At 52.9% G+C, this 9298-nt stretch overlaps 1 pseudogene; it reads left to right on the plus strand.

Moving 5' to 3' along the window:
- The first annotated feature begins 7181 nt into the window (after positions 1-7181).
- On the plus strand, positions 7182-7604 carry LOC123490766 (annotated as a pseudogene).
- The last annotated feature ends 1694 nt before the right edge of the window (positions 7605-9298 follow it).

Here is a 9298-nt window from a genome sequence, read left to right on the forward strand (position 1 = left end):
AAGGAGGAGACCAATGCGCAGCGTTGCGAGTGAACATGATGACTTTATTAACTTAAAGCAACCACGAAGAAAACAACAAATGACGATACGTGAAGTTCTAAACTGAAATACGACTAACAGCAACAAAGAAACAATAACCCACAAAACAAAGGGAGAAAACACACAGAAATATATGGCTCCCAATCAGAGATAACGAGCCGACAGCTGACACTCGTTACCTCCGATTGGGAGTCATCGACCAATCACCACATGACACAAACAAATGAAACTCACCCCATCCCCAACACCACCAAATGAAATACACCCAAACACAAGAAAATGAACAACCCTGGCTCAATATAAACGTCCATAGAGCCAGAGTGTTACAGTACCCCCTAAAGGTGCGAACTCCGGGCGCACCAACATCAGGACTAGGGGAGGGTCTGGGTGGGGCGTCTGTCCATGGTGGCGGCTCTGGCCCCGGTCGTGATCCCCCACCCCACCACAGTCACAACCTGCTTCGGTAGCCTCCTCCCAATGACCACCCTCCACCTAACCCCACCTGGACAAGGGGCAGCACCGGACTAAGTGGCAGCACCGGACTAAGGGGCAGCACCCGGACCAAGGGGCAGCACCGGGCCAAGGCAGCACCTGACTAAAGGCGCAGCACCGGACTGAGGGGCAGATCCTGGCTGGCTGGCTCAGGCGGATCCTGGCTGGGACGGCTCTGGCGGATCCTGGCTGGCGGAAGGCTCTGGCTGATCCTGTCTGCAGAAGGCTCTGGCTGATCCTGTCTGGCAGAAGGCTCTGGCTGATCCTGTCTGGCAGAAGGCTCTGGCTGATCCTGTCTGGCAGAAGGCTCTGGCTGATCCTGTCTGGCAGAAGGCTCTGGCTGATCCTGTCTGGCGGAAGGCTCTGGCTGATCCTGTCTGGCAGAAGGCTCTGGCTGATCCTGTCTGGCGGAAGGCTCTGACGGCGTTGGGCAGACGGGGCAGTTCAGGCGGGCGTTGGGCAGACGGACAGTTCAGGCCCCGTTGGGCAGACGGGCAGTTCAGACGGCGTTGGGCAGATGGACAGTTCAGACGGGCGTTGGGCAGACGGACAGTTCAGGCCCCCGTTGGGCAGACGGCAGACTCTGGCCGTCTGAGGCGCATCGTAGGCCTGGTGCGTGGTGCCGGAACAGGAGGTACCGGGCTGAGGACACGCATCTCAGGGCTAGTGCGGAGAGAAGCAACAGGGCTTGCTGGACCCTGGGAACGACATGACGCCTAGTGCGGGGAGCCGGAACAGGGCATGCTGGACCCTGGGGACTCCCATAACGCCCTAGTGCGGGGAGCCGGAACAGGGCATGCTGGACCCTGGGGACTCCCATAACGCCTAGTGCGGGGAGCCGGAACAGGGCATGCTGGACCCTGGGGACTCCCATAACGCCTAGTGGGAGAGCAGGAACAGGCCGGGCGGGGCTGGCGACGCGCACCGTATCCCTGGTGCGAGTGGCCGGAACAGGCCGGGCCGGGCTGTGGCGGGCGCACCGTATCCCTGGTGCGTGGAGTAGGAACAGGCCGGGCTGGGCTGGCGACGCGCACCGTATCCTGGTACGAGTGGCCGGAACAGGCCGGGCCGGGTTGGCGAGCACACCGTATCCCTGGTGCGAGAGTAGGAACAGGCCGGGCTGGGCTGGCGACGCGCACCGTATCCCTGGTGCGAGTGGCCGGAACAGGCCGGGCCGAGTTGGCGAGCACCGTATCCCTGGTGCGAGGGTAGGAACAGGCCGGGCTGGGCTGGCGGCCGCGCACCGTATCCTTAGTGCGAGGGACCGGAACAGGCCGTACCGTCACGGGGAACACACACTACTGGCTGCACCACGGGACTAGGAGACGGGCCGGACCGAACTGGTTACACACCCCAGTACCTCACGCCGTGCCTCAACACTTTCCTTCCCTGCTTTACCCAGTTGCCCCCTTGACCTGGTAGCCCACTGAATCCGTCCCTTCTCTGCCTCCGTCAGCCCCCTTAACCTGGCAGCCCTCTGACTCTGCCTTGTGGCAGCCTCCTGCTGCTCCGTCGCCCAAGCCATGTGCCCCCCAAAAATTTCTTGGGTTGCCTCTCGTCCTTCCGACGATGATGGCCCTGCTGATGCCGTTGCTCCTCTCGCCGTCGCCTCTCCACCGTCTCGTTCCATGGTCGGCGATCCATACCACATCCAGGATCTCCTCCCAAGTCCAGGACCCTTTACCTTCCACCAGTTCCTTCCATGTCCAGACCCTTTGTTCTGGGACGCGCTGCTTGGTTCCTTTATGGTGGGTTATTCTGTCACGATCGTCTGAAGGAGGAGACCAATGCGCAGCTGCTGCGAGTGAACATGATGACTTTATTAACCCAAAGCAACCACGAAGAAAACAACAAATGACGATACGTGAAGTTCTAAACTGAAATACGACTAACAGCAACAAAGAAACAATAACCCACAAAACAAAGGAGAAAACACACAGAATATATATGGCTCCCAATCAGAGATAACGAGCCGACAGCTGACACTCGTTACCTCCGATTGGGAGTCATCGACCAATCACCACATGACACAAACAAAATGAAACTCACCCATCCCCAACACCACCAAATGAAATACACCCAAACACAAGAAAATGAACAACCCTGGCTCAATATAAACGTCCATAGAGCCAGAGTGTTACAATTGTCAGTATTTTGAGGTGGATGTGGTGTTGGAGTCAGGCGCAGGACACAGAAGCTTAGTCCAAACAGACTTTACTTGTCAGAAAATGACAATACAAAATAAAGGGCCTCAAACAACGGAGGCGAGCGATCCGCAAAACAGTGCGTAAAACACTAAACATAAGCGATGCGCAAACAGTGCGTCAATACACTTAATAACAAGATAGCAAAATCCAAAACCCCAACGGACAGGCGTACAACAACACACAACTACAAACAAAACCAAAGGAAACTTATAGGTGACATAATCAGGACAGGATAAGACACAGGTGCACCAAACAGACAAAACCAAACAAACATAGAGAACATCAAACGGTAGCAGCTAGTACTCGGGGACGACGAACGGCGAAGCCTGCCCGAACAAGGAGGGAGGAGCAGTCTCGGCGGAATTCGTGACAGTTCCCCTTGACGCGGCTCCAGCCGTGCGCCGACCCCGGCCTCGGGGACGGCCAGGAGGACGTGGAGCGGGGCACGAGGATGACTACGATGGAACTCAGTCAGGAGGGATGGATCTAAAATGTCCCTCCGAGGCACCCAGCACCGTTCCTCCGGACCGTATCCCTCCCACTCCACGAGATATTGTAGACCCCCATCCGACGCGTCTCGAATCCACAATGGACCGTACTGAGTACGCCGGAGCCCCCTCGATGTCCAGTGGGGGGCGGAGGGGTCTCCTTATCTCACTCTCCTGGAGTGGACCAGCTACCACCGGCCTGAGGAGAGACACATGGAATGAGGGGTTAATATGATAGTCATTGGGCAGTTGCAAGTCCTCAGGACTTTAAATCGCCCCACAAACCGCCGGCCAAGCTTCCGGCAGGGCAGGCGAAGGGGCAGGTTTCGAGTCGAGAGCCAGACTCGATCTCCAGGGGTGTAGACTGGACCCTCACTGCGGTGGAGGTCGGCGCTCGCCTTCTGCCTGCGGATGGCCCGCTGCAGATGGACATGGGCAGCGTTCCACGTCTCCTCCGAGCGCCAAAACCACTCATCCACCGCAGGAGCCTCGATCTGGCTTTGATGCCATGGTGCCAGAACCGGCTGATAACCTAACACACACTGAAAAGGGGTCAGGTTAGTAGAGGAGTGGCGGAGAGAGTTCTGAGCCATCTCTGCCCAGGGGATATACCCCGACCACTCCTCCGGCCGGCCCTGGCAATAGGATCTCAGAAACCTACCCACATCCTGGTTTACTCTCTCCACCTGCCCATTACTCTCCGGGTGATAACCCGAGGTAGGCTAACCGAGACCCCAAGCGTTCCCATGAACGCCCTCCAGACTCTAGAGGTGAACTGGGGACCCCGATCAGACACTATATCTCGGGAACCCCGGAGTGCCGGAAGACGTGGATGAACAAAGCCTCAGCGTCTGTAGGGCAGTAGGAGACCCGGCATAGGAATGAGACGACAGGCCTTAGAGAACCGATCCAACAACGACCAGAATAGTGGTATTCCCCTGGGAGGGGGAAGGTCCGTGACAAAGTCCACCGAGAGGTGAGGCCACGGCCATGGTGGAACGGGCAGGGGTTGTAACTTCCCCCTGGGCAGGTGTCTAGGCGCCTTACACTGAGCGCACACCGAGCAGGAGGAGACATAAACCCTCACGTCCTTAGTCAATGTTGGCCACCAGTATTTAACACTAAGGCAGTGCACTGTCCGGCCAATACCTGGATGTCCAGAGGAGGGTGACGTATGAGCCCAATAAATGAGCCGATCACGGACCTCGAGCGCACGTACGTCCGACCCACTGGACACTCTGGGGGAGTAGGGTCGGTGCGTAACGCCCGCTCAATTTCCGCATCGACCTCCCATACCACCGGTGCCACCAGACAAGACTCCGGCAGTATGGGAGTGGGCTCAATGGACCTCTCCTCTGTGTCATACCGCCGGAACAGGGCGTCTGCCTCACCGCTCCGGGACCCTGGGATGTACGTGATCTTAAAAACTAACCGGGTCAGGAACATGTTCCACCTAGCCTGACGAGGGTTTAATCTCCCTAGCTGCCCAGATGTACTCCAGGTTTCGATGGTCGGTCGGAATGAGAAAAGGGTGTTGAGCCCCCTCAAGCCAATGCCTCCACACCTTTAGGGCTTGAACCACGGCTAACAGCTCCCTGTCCCCTACATCATAATTACGCTCCGCCGGGCTGAGCTTCTTAGAATAAAAAGCGCAGGGACGGAGCTTAGCGACAGTACTGCCCCAATACCGGCCTCTGACGCGTCCACCTCTACCTGGAATGCTAAAGCGGGGTCCGGGTGCGCCAGCACCGGAGCCGAGGTGAACAGGTCTTTCAGTTTACAAAACGCCCTGTCCGCTTCAGCATACCACTGCAACGCACCGGGCCCCCCTTCAGCAGGAAGTAATGGGGAGCTGCTACCTGTCCAAAACCCCGGATAAACCTCCGGTAGTAATTGGCAAAACCCAAAACTGCTGCACCTCTTTCACAGTGGTTGGGGTTTGCCAGTTACGCACGGCTGACACACGGTCAATCTCCATCTTCACCCCTGACGCCGGACAACCGATGACCCAAGAAGGAGATGGACTCCTGGAAAAACAGACATTTCTCTGCCTTGACATACAAGTCATGCTCCAACAGTCTACCCAACACTCGGCGTCCCAGGGCTACATGCTCGGCACGTGGCAGAGTACACTAATATGTCGTCAATGTACCACTACCACTCCCTGCCCATGCAGGTCCCGAAGATCTCGTCCACAAATGATTGGAAGACTGAAGGAGCATTCATTAACCCGTATGGCATGACAAGATACTCATAATAACCTGAGGTGGTACTAAATGCTGTCTTCCATTCATCCCCCTCCCTAATGCGCACCAAGTTATAAGGCGCTCCTGAGATCCAGTTTTGTGAAGAACCGCGCCCCGCGTAATGATTCAGTCATACTCGCAATCAGAGGAAGAGGGTAACTGTATTTCACAGTGATCTGATTGAGACTACGATAATCAATACACGGGCGCAAACCTCCATCTTTCTTTTTCACAAAAAAGAAACTTGAGGACGCAGGGGAAGTGGAGGGCCGTATGTATCCCTGTTTCAGGGACTCAGCTATGTATGTCTCCATAGCCACCGTCTCCTCTTGAGACAGAGGATACACATGCCCCCTGTCTGGAGGTTTATCGCACAATCTCCCTGCCTATGAGGTGGCAATCGTGTCGCCCTCGTCTTGCTGAACACGAGTGCCAAATCCTCATACTCGGGGAGAACTCCGCATAGCTGATGGTGGCGGCGTCTATTCCCCTCCATTCGGCGTTGGCCCACTCCAACGCCTTGCCGAGAGACAGGAGATGAGGGCGGACACGCTCGTATCCCGAGAGGGCGGCGGATGTATGGTGGCCAGGTAGAGTTCCACCTGCAGGAGGAACCCTGACACCCGGCTGCTGTGCCATCATACGCCCTCGGGAGCGAGGCCGAATCCCACTGGATTCCGGAACCAGTCTGGTGGGACTGGCCGATGGTGGTGGTACTGTAGGAGGAGGTGTGGGCACGCCTCCCCTTTCCCATCGGCGCAGGGTGTTCATGACTTCCTGCATGGCGGAGCTGAGTTGCTGGATCCTGGCGTCCTGGCAGCTGACCCGATCCTCCAGCAACTCGGTCGCCGCCGCTGCTCCTGCTGACTCCATGAATGGTGTGTTGTTCTGTCAGTATTTTGAGGTGGATGTGGTGTTGGAGTCAGGCGCAGGACACAGAAGCTTAGTCCAAACAGACTTTACTTGTCAGAAAATGACAATAAAAAAATAAAGGGCCTCAAACAACGGAGGCGAGCGATACGCAAAACAGTGCGTAAAACACTAAACATAAGCGATGCGCAAACAGCGCGTCAATACACTTAATAACAAGATAGCAAAATCCAAAACCCCAACGGACAGGCGTACAACAACACACAACTACAAACAAAACCAAAGGAAACTTATAGGTGACATAATCAGGACAGGATAAGACACAGGTGCACCAAACAGACAAAACCAAACAAACATAGAGAACATCAAACGGTAGCAGAGACAACTGAACGCCGAAGCCTGCCCGAACAAGGAGGAGGAGCAGTCTCACGCGGGAATTCGTGACAATCACAAAGGTTAGGTGCTTTGGAAAATGTTTGTAATACCTTGATGGATTTTATATAACATAATCCGTGCTTGCGATCTGCAAAACCTAAAGACGATTAATTCCAGTATCCAGCAGAAATTTTAGAATTTCTTATGCTCACTGCTGATCTATCCACTCTCCATCTGTCGTCTTCAGTCTTCTATAAACAGACAGTTTTGGGGAAATATAGTTGCCTAAACAACTTCTCCCATACGCTTTTTTTCCCCTTCTACACTTGTGTTTGTCAATGTTTTTCAAGATACAGTTCACCATTTGTTTGGGTTCCATATAATGAGACTGTCCCTGTGTTGTTACTGCTGAATGCCAACCTCTCACTAACCCCCCCATGTCCCTTCTCTCTCTCTCTCCTCAGGATGAATTCGATAAGCTCTGTCACTTCTGCTATTCGCGCACGATTCCCTCCTCCTCAGTGTGGTCAGCCCTGCCTTCGTCCAGAACGTCTGGGAGAAGTGGGTCCCGAGATCCGCGCCGCTGCCCACTCGCGCCCATGCTGCTGGTGGGAACCCAGTGTGACCTGCGCAAGCACGTCAAGGTGCTGATCGAGCTGGCCTGCGGAGGGAGTGGCCCGTGGCCAAGGTGGACGCCCACTCCTGGCGGACAAAGTGGGGCGCCGTGGCGCACCTGGAGTGCTCGGCGCACAGCCAGAAGAACCCTGAAGGAGGTGTTTGACGCGGCCATCGCCGTGGGGATGAAGCATGCCAATAGGAGGGCGCGGCGGGGACTCTTCAGATCCTCCGATGTCCTGGAATGCGACAAGTCAATGATGTGTCAGTGAAAAACAGTAACAGTTACTTTGTAGTCCAGTTTGCACTTATGTGTTTGGTGAGATATGGTGCAAGAATGTGTGACCTATGTTTGGCCGTTTCCTACCATTGGTTCCTGAGATCTGAAGGGGCGTTACAAACTTCTGATATGCAGAGATTACACAGTCTCTTCTGCAAATGAAAAAGAGAACAAGTTATGACAAATTATGAACATTTAATATACAAAATTACTCCTATTCAGTCACACACATCTAGGCCTCTATGTCGCTTTTTGAACTCTGAATGATGAGTTGTGAGTGACTTCCTTGCTGGTGACTCCTCCCCCTGGTGGCAGGCCAGGTATGTCCTCAGAGACCAGAAACGTCATCACGTACAGCAGGTCAGGGTCCTTGTCCCGCTGACCTTAGCAAATTGACCATCTCTACACACACAGACAAAGTGAGTGAGTTATGTAATGATTGGTCACTGTCCTCAGATGGGAGAATTAAGCTGCCATTGTCTCAGAGTTCTTGTTATTGTTATACATTTTCATTTTGATGTGAATTCATATTAAATGAAAGCCTACTGTGAGTGAGTTCAAGCCAAGATGGTTTGTTGGCGTATGATTCATTTCAATAATGTAATTTGTTACCCCACACATTGAGAAGCTAAATGAAATGCCATGAAAAAAAGCTAACATAAAGCTGTCACTATTGATATTGAAGTTTACTTGAGGAATAATATGATGATGAGAATATTCTTTGCTTGCTTAATGTTAAAGTGAACAGAGAAGAAAATAAGTGTCATTATGACATCACAATGGAGAACAGGACTTTGAAGTCTCAGAGTGGGAAGATATTTACATGACACCGCAGGTGGAGGGATGTGTGATGTCATAATTGTGTACTGACTGAATTTTGGAAATGGAAGCTGAGAAGCAAGGTTCATTGTGTGCAACAACATAACCCATCTAGCTTAAGTACAGATTCAAATGAGGTATGCCTGTTCTGTTGCCATTGGTAAAGTGAGGCTCTTCTTGGCCAGGTTAATAGGCCTGAAGCTATCAGCTGGTGTGGCCCTGAGACCCTGACAGTCTAACACACACACTCACCCATAATCCTTCACTGTGTTGCCCTCACCTCTCTCCCTCTCTCTATAGCTCCCTCTCATAATCATGCTATTTAGAGGTCAGGTACAGGTTGAGCCATGTAAGACCTGAATAAGATAACTGCTTTACATAATGCTTGGTACATTAGGTATGTAATGATGTAGGCCCTTCAACACACACCCTGTCCAGTGCTGAGTGCCATCATGTACTCCCCCTTCACAAAGGTGGTGACCCTTGTGGCCTAAATAATTATTGCCCTATTTCTAAACTTTCTTGCCTAGCTAACATGTTAGAATCCTTGATTAATTCTCAGCTAAGATCTTTCTTATCTTTGAAATGTATTCTAAAATGTACATCGGTCGGGTTTTAGACCAGGTCATAGCGCTATCTCTGCTGCTTCTCTAGTTATAAATGTTGTGGTTAACTGTATGGATAAAAGGCAACATTGTGCTGCCCTATTCATTGACCTGTCAAAGGCTTTCGATACTGTTGATCACTCACTTCTAATTCTGAGGTTTTCCTCAATTGGCCTAGACCAGGCTGCATGTAACTGGTTTAAAAATTACTTGACAGATAGAACTCAATGTGTATCTACTGATGGTGTTAAATTAGGTTTTC

Source organism: Coregonus clupeaformis, unplaced genomic scaffold (genome assembly GCF_020615455.1).
Source record: "Coregonus clupeaformis isolate EN_2021a unplaced genomic scaffold, ASM2061545v1 scaf4687, whole genome shotgun sequence".
Classification (NCBI taxonomy): domain Eukaryota; kingdom Metazoa; phylum Chordata; class Actinopteri; order Salmoniformes; family Salmonidae; genus Coregonus; species Coregonus clupeaformis.